Raw genomic sequence first — 21,225 nt, forward strand, 5'->3', positions numbered from 1 at the left:
TTTTTTTTTTTTTTCTTAAATTCTTTATAAACTTAGTGGTTTTAAGTACTGTGCCTCCCCATCGGTCCTTTGGGAATGAGACTGATGACAGCTCTATTTAGAGGTATAAATGATAGTTCCTATAAGATTTGTACACAAATGAGTATTGGTAAAAGGCCATAAGCACCAGAGATCATTTGGAAAACACCAGGAATGTGATACAATTTGGGAAACGCTGACATAGAGCAGTCAAGGTTCATTTTCACTGAGACTTTCTTTTCAGATCAATGTATCTTAGAAGAACTGCCCCCAGGGGTGGGGTAGAGCTGAGAAATGAAAGTGAAACTAATTCTAACATAAAAGTGCAGGAACAGATACTTTATTACAGTCATCCTGACAGTGAGCTCAGGCTGATGTGATTCAAACGACTTTCTTTTCACTTTAACGGCATACCCCAACCAAGGTGAAGATTGAAAGGTAAGTGGGCATAGGTCTGATAAGTGGGTATGCTTTCTTTGTTCAAAAATGTTTTATTGTTTTCACAATATAGAATATAACAGATTGATAGGATCACAATGGTAAACATAGGCGTGTAAGGGAAGGGGATATGTCATTAAATGAGCCCGTAGGCAGAGTCCTCCCAGAACCAATTATACGATGCAGGAAAGGGCCCACTATACATTTTATAAAATGCGTCATTCACACTGTTAGAATTAGGCTGCCTTACGCAATGCAAGGACAAGGCAAATAGCTTTATGTATTGTGGCTTCATTTTGTGGCAATGGTGCTTTGTTCATTTTGTGCTGAAAAAATTAGGACATGTAACTTTGTAGAAAAGATGCAATGCAGAACATGTTGAAAACACATTGCAGTACACCTTGTAGCAGGGGTAGGCAACCTTTGAGAGATGGAGATCTATTTGAAAAACACTGATGAAGTCAAAGATCACCGGGCATCACCTCCAAAAAAAAAAAGCCAGTAAGACCGACCTTTTTCTTCTTTTTTTAATGCTTAATTTTGTTCTGAGTACAAATATTTTATTACAAGAGTGCAGGGTTCACCAGTGCATTACCCTCAGAATGCAGTAGTTCAGGAGTGGGCTGCGCTCAGAATGCAGGATTCAGGAGTGTGTTAACTCAGAATGCAGGGTTCAGGAGTGTGTTATGCTCAGAATGCAGGGTTCAGGAGTGTGTTACGCTCAGAATGCAGGGTTCAGGAGTGCGCTATGCTCAGAATGCAGGCTTCAGGAGTGCATTATGCTCAGAATGCAGGGTTCAGGAGTGTGTTACACTCAGAATGCATGGTTCAGGAGTGCGTTATGCTCAGATTGCAGGATTCAGGAGTGTGTTACACTCAGAATGCAAGGTTCAGGAGTGTGTTACGCTCAGAATGCAGGGTTCAGGAGTGTGTTACGCTCAGAATGCAGGGTTCAGGAGTGTGTTACGCTCAGAATGCAGGGTTCAGGAGTGTGTTACGCTCAGAATGCAGGGTTCAGGAGTGTGTTACGCTCAGAATGCAGGGTTCAGGAGTGAGCTATGCTCAGAATGCAGGCTTCAGGAGTGTGTTACACTCAGAATGCATGCTTCAGGAGTGTGTTACACTCAGAATGCATGCATCAGGAGTGTGTTACACTCAGAATGCATGGTTCAGGAATGTGTTATGCTCTGAATGCAGGGTTCAGGAGTGCGTTAAGTTTAGAATGCAGGGTTCAGGAGTGCCTTGCGCTCAGAATGCAGGGTTCAGGAGTGTGTTACACTCAGAATGCAGGGTTCAGGAGTGTGTTACACTCAGAATGCAGGGTTCAGGAGTGTGTTACACTCAGAATGCAGGGTTTCAGGAGTGTTACACTCAGAATGCAGGGTTTCAGGAGTGTGTTACACTCAGAATGCAGGATTTCAGGAGTGTGTTATGCTCAGAATGCAGGGTTCAGGAGTGCGTGATGCTTAGAATGCAGGGTTCAGGAGTGCATTGCGTTTAAAATTTTGAACAGATGCAAATTTAAAGCTATGGCATAAAAGACATTAGAAAAGACCTCTAATTATTATGAATACTGAAATTCTGCCCGAAAATGTGAACTTAGTCTTTAATTACTGTATCATTGGCTTCATTTAGTGGCCGAAATGCAGTATTTATGTATGACACAATGTGCAGCACCAATAAAATAAACAAGTACTAAATAAAAATGCATAAAAACTATGTATAACATCAATATATATGGCTGGGCTATCACCGGGAGGAGCAGGTGCTTTATGGTCCATACCAATCAAAATACAGGCTTATTATTTAAGCCCGTCAAGTGAGGGTACACCTGGTGGGGGTCGTGTGCACACCGCATTAATACATCATTATCACATGTCAAATGTTATTTGGACTTTTGCTGAATGATTTTATACTCCAGTAAGGACCGAGTATGACTCGCAGAGCACGAGCACTTTATATTTCATTATCTTATATATAGGATGTCACGTTATATATATATATATATATATATATATATATATATATATATATAATGTTATACATAGTTTTTATGCATTTGTATTTGTAGTATTGTTTGTTTATTTTATTAGCGCTGCACATTGTGTCATATATATTGTTATTATCACATTTTGGGGAAGTGTGGAAAGTGCGAGCAGCTTATTATAGTTTCATTTTATATTTATATGGTGATTTAGGATATTTTAAGTTTAGGGTGTCGGCTCACAAGGTTTTATATTTATTCAAAATGCAGTATTGTTTTCTGAAATACCTCAGTGAGAAAAAATACTGCATTTTGGCCACTAGAAGCAGCTGATAATACAAGAGTAGGGATGAGCCGAACACCCCCCGGTTCGGTTCGCACCAGAACATGCGAACAGGAAAAAAGTTCGTTCGAACACGCGAACACCGTTAAAGTCTATGGGACACGAGCATGAATAATCAAAAGTGCTAATTTTAAAGGCTTATATGCAAGTTATTGTCATAAAAAGTGTTTGGGGACCTGGGTCCTGCCCCAGGGGACATGAATCAATGCAAAAAAAAGTTTTAAAAACGGCCGTTTTTTCAAGAGCAGTGATTTTAATAATGCTTAAAGTCAAACAATAAAAGTGTAATATTACTCTAAATTTCGTAGCTGGGGGGTGTCTATAGTATGCCTGTAAAGGGGCGCATGTTTCCCATGTTTAGAACAGTCTGACAGCAAAATGACATTTCAAAGGAAAAAAAGTAATTTAAAACTTGCCGGTCCGACAATACACATAAAAGTTCATTGATAAAAACGGTATGGGAATTCCCCACAGGGGAACCCCGAATCAAAATTAAAAAAAAAAAAATGACGTGGGGTCCCCCCCAAAAGCCATACTAGACCCTTATCCGAGCACGCAACCTGGTCTGGTATGGATATTAAGGGGAACCCCGCGCCAAAAAAAAAAAAAAAAAAACGGCGTGGGGTCCCCCCAAAAAGCCATACCAGACCCTTATCCGAGCACGCAACCTGGCAGGCCGCAGGAAAAAAGGGGGGGACGAGAGAGCGCCCCCCCCTCCTGAGCCGTACCAGACCACATGCCCTCAACATTGGGAGGGTGCTTTGGGGTAGCTCCCCAAAACACCTTGTCCCCATGTTGATGAGGACAAGGGCCTCATCCCCACAACCCTGGCCGGTGGTTGTGGGGGTCTGCGGGCGGGGGGCTTATCGGAATCTGGAAGCCCCCTTTAACAAGGGGACCCCCAGATCCCGCCCCCCCCCGTGTGAAATGGTAAGGGGGTACAAAAGTACTCCTACCATTTCACTAAAAAACTGTCAAAAATGTTAAAAATGACAAGAGACAGTTTTTGACAATTCCTTTTATTTAAATGCTTCTTCTTTCTTCTTTCTTCCTTCATCTTCTTTTGCTTCTTCTTCTGGTTCTTCTGGCTCTTCTGGTTCTTCCTCCGGTGTTCTCGTCCAGCATCTCCTCCACGGCATCTTCTATCTTCTTCTCCTCGGCCACTCCGCACCCATGGCATGGGGGGAGGCTCCCGCTCTTCTCTTTATCTTCTTCTCTTCTTCATCTTCTTCATCTTCTTCATCTTCTTCTCTTCTTCATCTTCTTCTCCGGGCCGCTCCGCATCCATGCTGGCATGGTGGGAGGCTCCCGCTGTGTGACGCGTCTCCTCTTCTGACGGTCCCGTCATGTCCCGTGCGTCAGAGGGGGGCGGGGTCACCGGGTGGCCCTGCCCCTCATTATTTAAGAACCGTCAGAAGAGGAGACACGTCACACAGCGGGAGCCTCCCATCATGCCAGCATGGGTGTGGAGCGGCCCGGAGAAGAAGAGGAAGAAGAGAAGAAGATGAAGAGAAGAGCGGGAGTCTCCCCCCATGCCATGGGTGCGGAGCGGCCCGAGGAGAAGAAGATAAAAGACGCAGCGGAGGAGATGCTGGACGAGAACACCGGAGGAAGAACCAGAAGAGCCAGAAGAAGAAGAAGATGAAGGAAGATAGAAGAAAGAAGAAGCATTTAAATAAAGGAATTGTCAAAAACTGTCTCTTGTCATTTTTAACATTTTTGACAGTTTTTTAGTGAAATGGTAGGCCCCCCTTACCATTTCACGTGGGTGGGGCGGGATCTGGGGTGCCCCTTGATTCTGACAAGCCCCCCACCCGCAGACCCCCACAACCACCGGCCAGGGTTGTGGGGATGAGGCCCTTGTCCTCATCAACATGGGGACAAGGTGTTTTGGGGGGCTACCCCAAAGCACCCTCCCAATGTTGAGGGCATGTGGCCTGGTACGGTTCAGGGGAGGGGGGGCGCTCTCTCGTCCCCCCCCCCCCTTTTTTCCTGCGGCCTGCCAGGTTGCGTGCTCGGATAAGGGTCTGGTATGGATTTTTGGGGGGACCCCACGCTGTTTTTTTTTTTTAAATTTTGGCCGGGGTTCCCCTTAATATCCATACTAGACCTGAAGGGCCTGGTATGGAATTTAGGGGGACCCCCCACGTGTTTTTTTTTTTTTTTTTTTAATTTTGGTTCGGGGTTCCCCTGTGGGGAATTCCCATGCCGTTTTTATCAATGAACTTTTATGTGTATTGTCGGACCAGCAATTCATTAATAGCCGCGAGTAGTTTTAAATGATTTTTCTTTCCTTTGAAATGTCATTTTGCTGTCAGACTGTTCTAAACATGGGAAACATGCGCCCCTTTACAGGCATACTATAGACACCCCCCGGCTACGAAATTTAAAGGGATATTAGACTTTTATTGTTTGACTTTAAGCATTATTAAAATCACTGCTCCTGAAAAAACGGCCATTTTTAAAACTTTTTTTGCATTGATCCATGTCCCCTGGGGCAGGAACCAGGTCCCCAAACACTTTTTATGACAATAACTTGCATATAAGCCTTTAAAATTAGCAATTTTGATTTCTCCCATAGACTTTTAAAGGGTGTTCCGCGGCATTCGAATTTGCCGCGAACACCCCAAATTGTTCGCTATTCGGCGAACTTGCGAACAGTCGATGTTCGAGTCGAACATGAGTTCTACTCGAACTCGAAGCTCATCCCTATACAAGAGTTAATCTATTTGAAGACATACAGTGAAATGTCATCCATTTGCACAAATGTTTCTGACATGTGACTTATGTAGCTGCTGGGGGATAAGTGAGGGGGATTACTATACAGTGTCACATGAGTTGCAAATGTGAGATCTGCCACGGCTGCTGACATCACATCCAAGATGGTGGCTCACAGCAGAAGTCTCAGGCCCTTATATGCCTACGCAAGGGAGGCTTTTTTATAATATTCATAAAAATTGTTACATGCACATATAATCTTATGGTATGATTCCTGTTGAAATGAAGGGTGTGGCAACAGGGTCTCTCTAAAGCTGAACTCCAGACAGATAAAATACGTAGATTATTACAGCTCTGTGTTTATTAGATTAGTAGTGTATTTTTAATGCCACTTCAAGACCAGGTCTTTTTTGACATTTTGTTGTTTACAAGTTAGGTCTCATGCACACAGGGTCTTTTTACAGCTGCCTTTAGCAGCATCAGACATATATATATATATTTTTTTTTTTTTTTTTTTGCAGCTTAAAAACGCCTTTCCATGTTGTTCTATGTGTCCATGCAAACACAGGCTTTTAGGAGCTGTAATTGGCATAGGCGTTTTCAAGCTGTACAAAAAACCCAGGTCAATATTCAAAGAAGGAAGGGATTCTGGCGCTCCCAATGTTGTAATGTCTTGATAGAATGGTGCAATTTTCACTTTAAATAGCACTAAAATCAATCCAAATGTATTTAAAAAATAATAAGGAGGCAGCCATCCTCAGAGGGTGTCCATGACCTCTGTAAGCAATCATGAGGAAAAAAAGAAGGGGGGGGGGGGGGGGGGTTTGGAGGCGCCAACTACAATAGTTCTGTCACATAATTAAATATTAGTGTAACAATTACTGATGCATAGGTTCACAAGGTGGCGGTGCTCATCAGGGATTGGGGTGTCCAACATAAAATATTGCAACGACCGCAATATATATGGGGGTTCTAAGTAATTTTCTAGCAAAAAATACAGATTTTAAGGCTTCATGCACAGAGGGCGTTAGAAAAAAATGAGCTGCAAAGCCACTACCAACGCCAGGAAAAAGCGGCTGTAAAAACATGCTTTTAGTAGCTTTTTGTATTGGCGTTAATGCATGTTTATCCCCGCTAGCTTTTAGCAGCGTTTCTCTGCCTCTATTCAAAATCAATGGTTCCCTATGAGAGCCCATTGATTTAAATAGAAGTCGCACCCGCAGTAGAAGGAGCTGTGAGCCCCGAGCGCGTAGCCTGTACGTTCTTCACATTGTATCTGGATGCCCGCTGATCACTGCTGATGTTACTTCCGCGTTCCAGGGTGGTTAGCGTGGAGCTTCCCACACCATGGACAACGGGACTCAGCCGCTGTAACCACGATTCCTACATCCCCACAGCCAGAGGACTGTCAGCGGAGCCTGCATCCCAGCAACAGCACACCCCTGGACACCCCAACCCCTGGTGAGCACTGCTACCTTGTGAACCTGTGCATCAGTAAGTGTTACACTAATATTTAATTACAGTACCTGACCGCGAGATTGTGTTTCCAGCGCGATACCATCGCGCTGGTTCTCGGCGACAGCGTACTGTGCATGTCACGCTGGCTCACTCATTGGGAAAGGAAAACTTTGTTTTCCTTTCCCGATGAGTGACAGGCAGTGCTGACAGCTGTCTGGTATGAATCCTGAGGGGGAACGCCGTGCCAAATTTTAAATGAAAAAACCGGTGTGGGTTCCCCCCAGGGGCATACCAGGCCCTTAGGTTTGGTATGGATTGTAAGGGGAACCCCCTACGCCGAAAAATCAGCGTGGGGGGTTCCCCCAAAATCCATACCAGACCCTTATCCGAGCACGCAGCCCGGCCGGCCAGGAAAGGGGGTGGGGACGAGCGAGCGCCCCCCCCCCCCCCCCCGAGCAGTACCAGGCCGCATGCCCTCAACATGGGGGGGTGGGTGCCTTGGGGGAGGGGGGCGCCCTGCGGGGCCCCCCCCCCCACCCCAAAGCACCTTGTCCCCATGTTGATGAGGACAAGGGCCTCTTCCCGACAACCCTGGCCGTTGGTTGTCGGGTCTGCGGGCGGGGGCTTATTGGAATCCGGGAGCCCCCTTTAATAAGGGGGCCCCCAGATCCCGGCCCCCCACCCTGTGTGAATGAGTATGGGGTACATCATACCCCTACCCATTCACCTAGGGAAAAGTGTCAATAAAAAAAAAAAAAACACAGTACACAGGTTTTAAGAGTAATTTATTAGGCAGCTCCGGGGTCTTCTTCCGACTTCGGGGGGTCTCCTTCCGACTTCTCCCGGTGTTCGGCCTCTTCTCCTGGTGTTCGGCCTCTTCTCCCGGGCCCCGCCGCTATCTTCTTCCAGCTCTATTGCCAGCGAGGGGCCCGGTCTGCTGCCGCTGTCTCGCCGCTTCTTCTCTTCTTCCGATGTTGACACGACGCTCTCTCCGGCTGGAATGCTTTGTGCGAGCTGCGGAGCCATTTATATAGGCGGTGACCCCGCCCCCCTTGTGACGTCATGGTCCCAGCATGCGCAGGGACTCTGGCGTCATAAGGGGCGTGACCCCAGAGTCCCTGCGCATGCTGGGACCATGACGTCACAAGGGGGGCGGGGTCACCGCCTATATAAATGGCTCCGCAGCTCGCACAAAGCATTCAGCCGGAGAGAGCGTTGTGTCAACATCGGAAGAAGAGAAGAAGCGGCGAGACAGCGGCGACAAGACAGCGGCAGCAGACCCCTCGCTGGCAATAGAGCTGGAAGAAGATGGCGGCGGGGCCCGGGAGAAGAGGCTGAACACTGGGAGGAGAGGCCGAACACCGGGAGAAGTCGGAAGGAGACCCCCCCGAAGTCGGAAGAAGACCCCGGAGCTGCCTAATAAATTACTCTTAAAACCTGTGTACTGTGTTATCCGGCCGGGCTGCGTGCTCGGATAAGGGTCTGGTATGGATTTTGGGGGAACCCCCACGCCGATTTTTCGGCGTAGGGGGTTCCCCTTACAATCCATACCAGACCTAAGGGCCTGGTATGCCCCTGGTATCCTTTCCCGATAAATGAGCCATCTCGCCGCTGGCTACTGCGAGAAATGCAGCGAAAGATGACACAATATCGCGGTCACCTACTGTATGTGACAGAACTATTGTAGTTGGCTCCTAAATTTACCCGCAAAATGCAGCGGCGCCTTGCCGGCGATATGGCGGCGTTGCCCCATTGTTTTAAATGGGCAGGAGCGGTGGAGGAGCAGAATATTCACCGCTCTTTCCCTGCTGCAAAGAAGCTTCTGGCAGGACTTTTTGTGACGTCCTGCCAGTGCAGCGCCCCAGTGTGAGAGCACTCGGGCTTTCACACTGGGTTTGCAGCTGAGGCTTTTTTCAGGCGCTATTTTTAGCACCCAGAAAATGCATCAACCACAACTTGCATAGGTGTGAACCAGGCCTTACAATTACCGTATTTATCGGTGTATAACACGCACCGACGTATAACACGCACCTTAACTTTAAGAGGGAAGTTTCAGGAAAAAAACTTTCCACAGACCCGAGCCCCTCTGCATGGTACACAGAACCCCCTGCATAACACACAGACCCCCTGCATAACACACAGACCCCCTGCATGGTACACTGAGCCCCCTGCATAACACACTGAGCCCCCGCATGGCACACAGATCCCTTTCTTTATAAAGCCTCCCCTCCTCTGCACTCCCAGGAGACCCCCAGTCTCCTGGGACGGCATTGCCAGCATGCTCTGGATCGAAGCTATTGAATACCTTCATTAGCATCACTGCCGGCCCCTTCTCGTGCGCCGCTCCTCCTGTGTCACTTGTGGATCTTTTGAATACCTCCATTGGCACCGTGAACCCGGTCATGTGACATATCTCGGCTCTGAATCATTGACGATCACATGACCGCTCTCCAACAATCACAAGCTACACTTCAGGAAGGGGGCGGAGCGGGTGGAGGGGTTTGAATTGCCATACAATGGTATCGGGGAGAGGTGTGTGGGAGGGGGCTTGCAGTATTGTTATCTGGAGTTGTCCTGGCAGCGCTGACGCAGGGCCAGGAAAGGCGGACGGACCGCCCGATCCCCGGCCACCCCCCCCCCCCGGTTAAAAAAAAAAAAATTCGGTATTTTCATAATTAGTTGCCCGATGTTTGTTTTGATCAGATAAAAACCTCAAAGTGTAGTGTATAATTATGTTAATATGTATATTTAAAAAAAGGAACATTTATTCTTTAATGTCTATATGCAGTGGTAATTATAAATAAACAGCTACAATATATTACCAAAAGTATTGGGACACCTGCCTTTTACCACGCACATGAACTTTAATGTCATCCCAGTCTTAGTCCGTAGGGTTCAATATTGAGTTGGCCCACTCTTTGCAGCTATAACAGCTTCAACTCTTAAGGGAAGGCTGTCCACAAGGTTTAGGAGTGCGTCTATGGGAATGTTTGACTATTCTTCCACAAGCGCATCTGTGAGGTGAGGCACTGATGTGGACAAGAAGGCCTGGCTCGCAGTCTCCACTTTAATTCATCCAAAAGGTGTTCTATTGGGTTGAGGTCAGGACTCTGTGTAGGCCAGTCAAGTTCCTCCACCCCAAACTTGCTCATCCATGTCTTTATGAACTTTGCATTGTGCATTGGTCCAAATCATTTGGTGGAGGGGGGATTATGATGTGGGGTTGTTTTTTCAGGGGTTGGGCTTGGCCCCTTAGTTGCAGTAAAGGGAACTTTTAGGTCGTCAGCATACCAAGACATTTTATACAATTTCATGCTCCCAACTCTGTGGGAACAGTTTGGGGCTGGCCCCTTCCTGTTCCAATATTACTACGCACCAGTACACAAAGCAAGGTCCATAAAGGCAGGAATGAGTGAGTTTGGGGTGGAGGAACTTGACTGGCCTGCACAGAGTCCTGACGTCAACCCGATAGCACACCTTTGGGATGAATTAGAGCGGAGACTGTGAGCCAGGACTTCTTGTCTACATCAGTGCCTGACCCTACAAATGAGATGGAAGAATGGTCAAACATTCCCATAGACATGCTCCTAAACCTTGTGGACAGCCGTCCCAGAAGAGTTGAAGCTGTTATAGCTGCAAAGGATGGGCCAACTCAATATTGAACCTTACAAGCTAATACTGGGATGCCATTAAAGTTTGTGTGTGTGTGTGTGTGTAAAGGCAGGCGTTCCAATACTTTTGGTAATATTCTGTATATGGTTATGAAACAAAATATTTAACTCACTCTAAGAATAACAGACAGAAGTGATATATATTTCGGCGGCGCTCGCTCCTCTTCCCCTCAGAGAGAGTAGGGATCGGCGTATAACACGCACCCACGATTTTCCTCTGATTTTAAGGGGAAAAAAGTGTGTTATATGTCAATAAATATATAAAAACACTCCCTGAATAAAAGTCTACACACCCCTGTTAAAAACTTCAGGTTTCTGTAATGATTTTCCACCTTTTTAATGTGACCTATAAACTGTACAACTCAGTTGAACAACAAACTGAAATCATTTAGGTGGAGGGAAGTAAAAATAAAATAATATGGTTGCATAATTGTGTACACCCTTAAACTAATACTTTTTTGAAGCACCTTTTTTGATTTTATTACTCAGTCTTTTTGGGTATGAGTCTTTCAGCATGGCACATCTTGACTCTTCTTTGCAAAAACACTCCATTGTGAGGGCATGACCTTTGCACAGCTTTCTTCAGATCACCCCACAGATTTTCAGTTGGATTCATATATGGGCTCTGGCTGGTCCATTCCAAAACTTTAATCTTCCTCTGGTGAAACCATTCCTTTGTTTGTTTATTTGGATGTATGCTTTTGGTCCTTGTCATGCTGAAAGATCAAGTTCATCTTCATGTTCAGCCTTCTAGCAGAAGCCTGAAATTTTGTGCCAATATTGACACGTATTTGGAACTGTTCACAATTTCCTCTACCTCGACTAAGGCCCCTCTTCCAGCTGAAGAAAAACAACCCCAAAGCAGGATGCTGCCACCACCATGCTTCACTGTGGGTATGGTGTTCTTTTGCTGATGTGCAGTGTTGTTTTTGCGCCAAACATATCTTTTGGAATTGTGGCCAAAAAGTTCAACCTTGATTTCATCAGACCATAACACATTTTCCTACATGCTTTTGGGAGACTTCAGATGTGTTTTTGCAAAATTTAGCCGGGCTTGGATGTTTTTCTTGGTAAGAAAAGGCTTCCATCTTGCCACTCTACCCCATAGCCCAGACATGTGAAGAATATGAGAGATTGTTTTCACATTACCACAGCCAGTACTAGATATTCCTGCAGATCCTTTAATGTTGCTGTAGGCCTCTTGGCAGCATCTTCTCATCAATTTTGGAGGGACGTCCAGTTCTTGGTAATGTCACTGTTGTGCCATATTTTCTCCACTTGATGATGACTGTCTTCACTGTGTTCCATGGCATATCTAATGCCTTGGAAATTCTTTTGTACCCTTCTCCTGACTGATCGCTTTTAACAATGAGATCCCTCTGATGCTTTGGAAGCTCTCTGTGGACCATGGCTTTTGCTGTAGGATGTGACTAAGGCTGGCCAAAGATTATACAATTTTGTACAAACTTTGCTTTAGATTTACCAAAACCATATAATATGAGGTCAAACCTAAACACTTTCAATTTACAGTATCTCACAAAAGTGAGTAAACCCCTCACATTTTTGTAAATAATTTTGTACCTTTTCATGTGACAACACTGAAGAAATTACACTTTGCTACAATGTAAAGTAGTGAGTGTACAGCTTGTATACTAGTGTAAATTCGCTGTCCCTTCTAAATAACTCAACACACAGCCATTAATGTCTAAACTGCTGGCAACAAAAGTACACCCTAAGTGAAAATGTCCAAGTTGTGCCCAAAGTGTCAATATTTTGTGCGGTCACCATTATTTTTCAGCACTGCCTTAACCCTCTTGGGCATGGAGTTCACCAGAGCTTCACAGGTTGCCACTGGAGTCCTCTTCCACTCCTCCATGACGACATCACCTTGCGCTCCTCCTCCTTCCATCTGAGGATGCCCCACAGATGCTCAATAGGGTTTAGGTCTGGAGACATACTTGGCCAGTCCATCACCTTTACCCGCAGCTTCTTTAGCAAGGCAGTGGTCGTCTTGGAGGTGTATTTGGGGTCGTTCTGTTGGAAAACTGCCCTGCGGCCCAGTCTCCGAAGGGAGGGGATCATGCTCTGCTTCAGTATGACACAGTACATGTTGGCATTCATGGTTACCTCAATGAACTGTAACTCCCCAGTGCCGGCAGCACTCATGCAGCCCCAGACCATGACACTCCCACCACCATGCTTGGTATGTGTGTGTGTATATGTATAATAAATAAATAAATATATATTTATATATTTACACACTATTAGAAGATGAATATGGTACATAACATCAGACTCAGAGATAAGAATTTTTATTTAAAGAAAAAAAAAAAAGAAGACCAAAAAAAGCTGTGTTGCAGATTTTCAGACAGAATTTTAATATATTATGCAAGCCAGGCTTCCTTGTCATAAGCTGGTAGTTAGAGACCAGCTAGCTGCACTTGCTGTAACTAAAGCCTCGTACAAGCGATTTGAATTTCCGACGGGAAATGTGTGATGACTGGCTGTTGGCGGAAAATCTGACCGTTTGTACACTCCATCGGACAATTGTTGTCAGATTTTCTGCGGACAAATGTTGGATGGCAGATTTTAAAATTTTCCGCGGACAAATGTCTGTTGTTGGATTTTCCGAGCGTGTTTACACAAGTCCGTCAGTCAAAAGTCCAAAGTACAAACATGCTTGCTCGCAAGCAAGAATGAGCCAGAAGCGGTCAGTATTGAAAACTAGCTTTCGTAATGGAGAATTAACATTCGTGACGTGGCAAATTATGAAATCTCGAAATGCAGCGCACATTCTCTTCTTCTTTAATGGGAATTTAGGGCTGCAACTAACGATTATTTTCATAATCGATTAGTTGGCCGATTTATTGTTTCGATTAATCGAATAATATCCTTTAAAAAGTATGGTGTATAATTTAGTTAATATGTAAAGTTTAAAAGAAAAGGCAATTTCTTCTTAAATATCTATATGCAGTATTAAATATAAATAACAGACAGAAGAGATATACTGTATATACTATTAGAGGTTGAATCTGGTAAATATAATCAGACAACAAATTTTTTATTTAACCACTTGACAACTGGGCACTTAAACCCCCTTCCTAACCAGACCAATTTTTAGCTTTTGGTGCTCTCACATTTTGAATGACAATTACTCAGTCATGCAACTCTGTATCTATATGAAATTTTTGTCCTTTTTTTCACACAAATAGAGCTTTCTTTTGGTGGTATTTAATCACCGCTGGGTTCTTTATTTTTTGCGCCGTAAAAGAAAAAAGACCGAAAAATCTGTAAAAAAATACATTTTTCTTAATTTCTGTTATAATATTTTGCAAATTAGTAATTTTTCTTCATATATTTTGGCCAAAATTTATACCGATACATATCTTTGGTAAAAATAACCCAAATTGGTGGATATTATTTGTTTTTTTTGAAAGTTATAGAGTCCAAAAGCTATGGTGCGAATATCTGAAAATTGATCACACCTGAAGTACTGACGGCCTATCTAATTTCTTGAGATCCTAACATGCCAAAAAAGTACAAATACCCCCCAAATGACCCCTTTTTGGAAAGAAGACATTCCAAGGTATTTAGAAAGATGCATGGTGAGTTTTTTGAAGTTGTCATTTTTTCCCACAATTCTTTGCAAAATCAAGGTTTTTTTTCCACAAAATTGTCATATTAGCAGGGTATTTCTCACACACCGCATATGCATACCACAAATTACACCCCAAAACACATTCTGCTATTACTCCCGAGTACGCGATACCACATGTGTGAGACTTTTACACAGCGTGGCCACATACAGAGGCCCAACATGCAGGGGAGCACCTTCAGGCGTTCTGGAGCACCCAGGCCAATTCTGACATTACTCTCCTACATGTAAAAATCATCATTTATTAGCTCGAAAATTACATAGAACCCCAAAACATTATATATGTTTTTTTAGCAAAGACCCTAGAGAATACAATGGCGGTCGTTGCAGCTTTTTATCTCGCACGGTATTTGCGCAGCAATTTTTTTAACGCCTTTTTTTTGGAAAAAAAAACTGTTTTGTGCTTTACAAAAACCAAAACAGTAAAGTTAGCCCAATGTTTTTGCATAATGTGAAAGATAAAGTTACGCCGAGTAAATAGATACCCAACATGTCACCTTTCAAAATTGCACGCGCTTGTGGAATGGCGCCAAACTTTGCTACTCAAAAATCCCCATAGGCGACGCTTTAAAATTTTTTACTGGTTACATGTTTTGAGTTACAGAGGAGGTCTAGGGCCAAAATTATTGCTCTCGCTCTACCGATCGCAGCGATACCTCACATGTGTGGTTTGAACACCGTTTTCATATGTGGGCGGGACTTACGTATGCGTTCGCTTCTGCATGCGAGCACACAGGGACAGGGGCGCTTTAAAATTTTTTTTTTTTTTTTTTTTTATTGTTCATTTTACTTTATTTATTTTAGTTTATTGCTTTTTTCCAAAAAAAAAAATGTTTGACCACTTTTATTCCTATTACAAGGAATGTAAACATCCTTGTAATAGGAATATGGCATGACAGGTCCTCTTTACAGTGAGATATGGGGTCAATAAGACCCCACATCTCACCTCTAGGCTGGGAAGCCTGAAATTAAAAAAAAAAAAAAAAAAAAAAAAAAAAAAACCGATCCTGGCTTCGATCGTAGCGGTGAGTCGGTAGAAGCGTGCGGGGGGGGGCATCCCCTCTCGCCTCCCGTAAGAACGATCAAGCAGTGGAACAGCCGCTATGATCATTCTTATGGTGTAGGGAATCGCCGGCTGAAAAAGCTGATATCTGAATGATGCCTGTAGCTGCACCCATCATTCAGTTATCCCTGCACAAAGTCAAGGATGTCGTATGACGGCCGGCGGGCGGGAAGTGGTTAAAACGCATTTTTTTTTTTTTTTTTAACACAAAGTTGTCCATTTATACAATATTTCCACCACATAACATGTACATACCAAAAATGACACCTCAAATTAGATTCTCCTACTCCTCCTGAGTACGGCAATACCCTGTGTGAGACTTCCACAGCCTGGCCACATACAGAGGCTGAGTACAGCCGAGCATAGCAGGGTATTGCGGAGTATGGCGGAGTATGGCGGGGTATTGCGGGGTATTGCGGGGTATGGCGGAGTATGGCGGGGTATTGCGGAGTATGGCGGGGTATTGCGGAGTATGGCGGGGTAATGTGGGCCTTTGCAGAGTATTGTGGGGGTATTGCAGAATAATGTAGGGATGGCTGAGCATGGATGGATGGATGGGCTGGATGTCTCTGTGCAACGCTGTGGGCACTACACATCCAGCCCACAGCGCTGCAGCCATCCATCCATCCCCCTTTCCGCTCACAGTGTACCGATCGGTACACAGGAGGGGAGGAGAGGAACCGGCGTCATCAGATGACGGCGCGATCACATGGTAAAACGGCCGCGATCAGCGGGCCATTTACCGGGATCCGTGATGCGCCGGGTCCTCTGGACTCGGGTGCGCGCCCCAGGGGGGCGCGCGAGAGGGAATTCCGGGAGGACGTCATATGACGTCCTCCCAGAGTTAAGCAACCGCCCTGCAGCCGTCATTCGGCTATGGGCGGTTGTTAAGTGGTTAAAGAAAAAAAAAAAATAAAGACAGTTTTGTGATTTTTAGACAGAAGTGTAATATATACTATGTATTACAGACTCCCTTGTCATAGGCATGTGGCTGATAAAAGTTACTTGCGCCTGCTGTCACTTATGCTGGCCATACAAAAACAATGTCCTTCCTTCAAAACAAAATTCATTTTAAGAACGTTTTCACAGAGCAGCCCTAATTCTCCTTTTCTGGGTTCCTCCTCCTGCCTTTATAGTGCCCAAATAGTAAGCTGCGGATTATAGTTTAGATTGGCCCTATAGCAAGGTAAAAAAAACTTCTGCCTTTAGAACCACTCACTTCCTGCCCAGGACTACATGTCCCATGAGGCATTGCTCCTCACACATTCACAAGTTCTCAGGCACTTCCTGACATGTATGGACGGTGTACTGAGCTGTATGTGTGCTGCACTGTATTTCCTGAAATGTAAACAAATAATGCATTCTGTATGCAGGCCAACTAATCAGCTGGCCGATTAATCGATTATGAAAATAGTTGACAACTATTTTCATAATTGATTAGTTGTTGATTAATCGATTAGTTGTTTCGGCCCTAAATGGGATAATAATGAAGCTGCTTTGCTGGTGAGATGGAGTTTCAAAAGCTTTTTTTTTCTAGTGATATCAAGAATAATATTATGCTTTTTTTTATTTTTTTATTTGGGCAAGTTACCACAAAACTATTATCACGTAGTTTTTAACCACTTGCCGCCCACCATATAGCAAAATGACTGCGGCAAAGTGGTTTCCATATCCTGACCGGACGTCATATGACATCTCCAGGATATTAAGCCCCCGGGGGCACACATCGCGACGATCGTTGTTGCGGTGTGTCAGTCTGACACATTGCTACACCGATCTAGGTAGAGTCTCTAATGGAGACTTTTTAATATGTGATCAGCCGTGTCCAGTCATGGCTGATCACAGTGTAAACAGGATGAGCCGTTGATCAGCTTTTCCTCACTCAAGTCTGACAGACACGAGTAGAGGAGAGCCGATCGGCTGCTCCTCTGACAGGGGGGATCTGTGCTGATCGATTATCGGCGCAGCCCCCCCCCCCCCCCCCCCCCCCCCCGAGGATGCCCACACTGGACCACCAGGGATGTCACCACCAGGTATGCCACCCTAGACCACCAGGGATGCCAAACAGTGCCCACAATGGATGCCAATCAGTGCCCACAATGGCTGCCAATCAGTGCCCACAATGGGCATCACTGATTGGCAGGCATTGTTGGGCACTGATTGGCATCCATCCGTACCATCGTTTAGAGTACATCAGTGCCCATCCGTGCTGCCTATCAGTGCTGCATATCAGTGCCACCTCATCGGTGCCCATCAGTGCCGCCTTATCAGTGCCCGTCAGTGCAGCCCCATCAGTGAAGGAGAAATCTTACTTATTTACAAAGTTTTGTAACAGAAAAAATAAACTTTTTTTTTTTTTTCAAAATTTTCGGTGATTTTTTTTATTTGTTTAGCAGAAAATAAAAATCCCAGAGGTGATCAAATACCACCAAAAGAACACTCTATTTGTGGGAACAAAATGATAAAAATTTTCTTTGGGTACAGTGTATGACCGCACAATTGTCATTCAAAGTGCGACAGCGCTGGAAGCTGAAAATTGGTCTGGGCAGGAAGGTGTATAAGTGCCCTGTGGTGGTTAAGTGGTTAAGATCAAAGATACAACTATATTGGTGTCCCTTGTCAATTTTACATTGTATTTTTTAAAATGTAACTGCCTACTCCCAAACTGTCATTTGAAGTAAAACACATAGCCAAGTATTATTCTCCACAATTTTTTTTATTGTGCATTAAAAAAAGAAAACAAATAAAATTAGACATGCTATCTGCTAATAGAACTTAACCAAAAAGTGCATTCTATGCATCCAAAAATATAGAAAATATACCAAATCAAATCATTATTCAACCAAAAAATAAAATAAAAGCCTCATTCATGTGTCCTGCTTCTTAATATTGGGGGTTAACAATGCCAAGAGTTGGTGAAAGCAGGGGTCCGTCATCCGGAGATAATTCATCTGGATTATTCTCCTGGAGCTCCGGCAGCAAAGGCATATGACATAAATGATCAAGATTAATAAAGCAACCAATTTTTGGTCCAAGAACTCCTCCTCCTGTTCCTGGACTGGACTTGGGTCAAAGCAGTAACTCCAAGGCCAATAATAAATAACACGTTATCTCCTCCGATTCCGCAACATGTTTGGTTGACGAACGGCCGTTTAGAAACGAACCGAAAAGCACGAAATGAAAAACGGGAACTGAAAAGAGCTAAATAAAAAGTGCGAAATGAAAAGCTTGAATCAACACTCACCAAACTTCTACTAACATGAAATTAGAAGGAGCCCAAAGGGTGGCGCTAAAGAGCTGAAAAACTACGTAGTATGTCAGTACGTTCGTGTTTTTTGGCTGACAATTCCTTGCCGTTTGTATGCAAAACAAAATCCAGGCACACACCTTCGGACAAAAGTCTGAGGTTTTATCTGTGGAAAATCCGATCGTGTGTACGAGACTTTAGACATTTAGTAGCAGCATGCTTTTTGTATCGACTGTCATGAATGGGTTAAAAAATAAAAATAGCCCTTTATAGTACAAAAACAGCAGATAATCACTACTATAAGGGGATACTTTATGCTGTGAAATGAATACATATACCCAAAAGTAGGCTATACAGGGTATTTTAACTGGGAGTTAGACATAAAGTTACATGAAGGATGATGGGGGAGATATAAATCTTTTATATTAAAGTAATACTAAAGGCTGAGACTTTTTTGCATGGATATAATTATTGTTAAAAATAATGCACTGGTTGAATACTGGTAAACTTTTACTTTGAATTCATTGTAATGCCTTATATTATCTCCAGTCTATACAGCCTTCACCTTCTCTGGGTTCAGATACTGCTCTTCCCTGCACAGAGACCTTAGGCTACCCACAGACTGGGGCGGGTGAGCGTTGGCGGTAAAGAGGCCCTATTTTTAGCGCCGCTTTACTATCGTTTTAGCGGCGCTATTTGGCCTCTAGCGGCCAAAAAGGGTTAAAACTGCCCGCAAAGCGCCACTGCAGCGGCGTTTTGGCGGTGCTGCCCCATTGATTTCAATGGGCAGGGGCACTTTAGAAGCGGTGTATACACCACTCCTACAGCGCTGCAAAGATGTGTCTTGCAGGACTTTTTTTGGCATCCTGCCAGCGCACCGCTCCAGTGTGAAAGCACTCGGGCTTTCACACCGGAGAGACAGGAGAGGCTCTTTACAGGCGCTATGCAAGCGCTATTTTTGGCGCTGTAGCGCCTGTAAAGTGCCTCAGTGTGAAAGTAGTCTTAACCACTTACGGCACGCCTGACAGTTTTACATCGGCTGTTTGAAGAAGGATATTGTTATGGCAGCAGCTAGCTGCCATAACCCTGGTATTCCCTTCTTCAGCGGGCAGTCCGCTACAAGATAAAAGTGGTCTCTGCGGCGGATTCACCGCAAGATCACTTTTAACGGTGACGGGAGAGGGGCGCCCTCCCCCCTCCCGCCGCGATCTGGTGGCCTCCGGCGCTTACCGGAGGTGATCGCGCCCTGTCAGTATCTGGGTATGGAGACGAGTGAGGGGAAGATGACCCCCACCCGTCTCCATACAATTGCTGGGCGGAAGCGACGTCAAAACGTCACTTCCGCCCACAGCTCTTAAAGGGCCATTTTTTTTTAAAATGATTTTTTATAATGACAATTTATTTTTTTTTTATTATTGCATTTTAGTGTAAATATGAGATCTGAGGTCTTTCTGACCCCAGATCTCATATTTAAGAGGTCCTGTCATGCTTTTTTCTATTACAAGGGATGTTTACATTCCTTGTAATAAGAATAAAAGTGACAATTTTTTTTTTTTTTTTTAAACAGTGTAAAAATTTTAAATTTTAAACGCGCCCCGTCCCGACGAGATCGCGTCCACTTTTGGGTGGAACTCAGCTTTAAGGAGTTTATATAAAAGCCTGTGATAAATATTATCTGCTTGAAAAGATCCTCCTATGATTCCTCTTTCCTGTGGTGGCTAATTTTGGCTTAAATACTGATGCAAGAATCACTCCTTCCTCCTGATTTAAAGTGCAGATCAAAAGCCACTGCTTCTTTCTGGCTATTAGCAGTCTCCTCATATATAACACATGTGGAAAACAATAGAAGCTTGCAATAGCGGAGACCGAATCATTTTATGTTTTCATAATGGACTTTTGAAATATATTATATTAAGGATTTTTGTGCAATACACGGAGCACGTACACTTTATTTATATATCTTTTTGGACATTTATTAATTACCTTTGCATCACGGGATATATTTTCTGGTTACCGTATTTATCGGCGTATAACACGCACTTTTTCCCCCTAAAATCAGGGGAAAATAGCGCGTGTGTGTTATACGCTGCTCCCCCGCTGACTGTGAGCGGAGGAGCGTGCGCCGCTGACATACATACATAGCTGAGTTTACTCGGCTAGGTTCGGCTAGCTCCGCTCAGTCACGCCCAGTCCTGTGTTATGTCCATCATAGGGCGGGACTGGGCGTGACTGTGAGCGGAGCTAGCCGTCACATTTAGGGAAGTGTTATACGCCGGCGCGTGTTATACGCAGATAAATACGGTATTTATTGTATTTGTGCTACACATGTATATTAGTTTTATAGTTCTTTAATTTTTTTTTATTCTTTTAGCGCCGCACATTTTGATATAACAGTTTGCATTGTCACATTTAGGGAAGTGTGGGAAGTGCTGGCCAGAGCCGTTACAAGGGATGGACGGAAGGGGCAGACGCCCTGGGCGGAACAGTTTATTGGGGGTGGGGGGACGCAGTGAAATGTCCTAAAACGGGCATCACTAAATGGCGGACCTCGGGCCAAATGCGGACCGTCTCACTCTCCTATGCTGCCCGCCGCGGTACCGCCATTTAGCAGTCTTTTCTTCCCCCTGCCG

At 44.5% G+C, this 21,225-nt stretch overlaps 1 protein-coding gene across 5 annotated transcripts in view; it reads left to right on the forward strand.

Annotated features, from left to right (window-relative positions):
• RNF213 (ring finger protein 213) overlaps positions 1 to 21,225 on the forward strand; it is a 631,031-nt gene that overhangs the window by 12,470 nt on the left and 597,336 nt on the right. Inside the window, exon 1 of one of the 5 annotated variants that reach the window (XM_073621075.1) lies at positions 293 to 456. The exons of 3 other annotated variants lie outside the window; for them this stretch is intronic. The gene's annotated coding sequence lies outside the window, so the exon portion shown is untranslated. Of the gene's footprint in view, positions 1 to 292; positions 457 to 21,225 lie in introns of those variants that run through there. One more of the 5 variants, XM_073621070.1, reaches the window with a different exon arrangement.

The sequence above is a fragment of the Aquarana catesbeiana genome, linkage group LG03 (genome assembly GCF_042186555.1).
Source record: "Aquarana catesbeiana isolate 2022-GZ linkage group LG03, ASM4218655v1, whole genome shotgun sequence".
Lineage (NCBI taxonomy): Eukaryota > Metazoa > Chordata > Amphibia > Anura > Ranidae > Aquarana > Aquarana catesbeiana.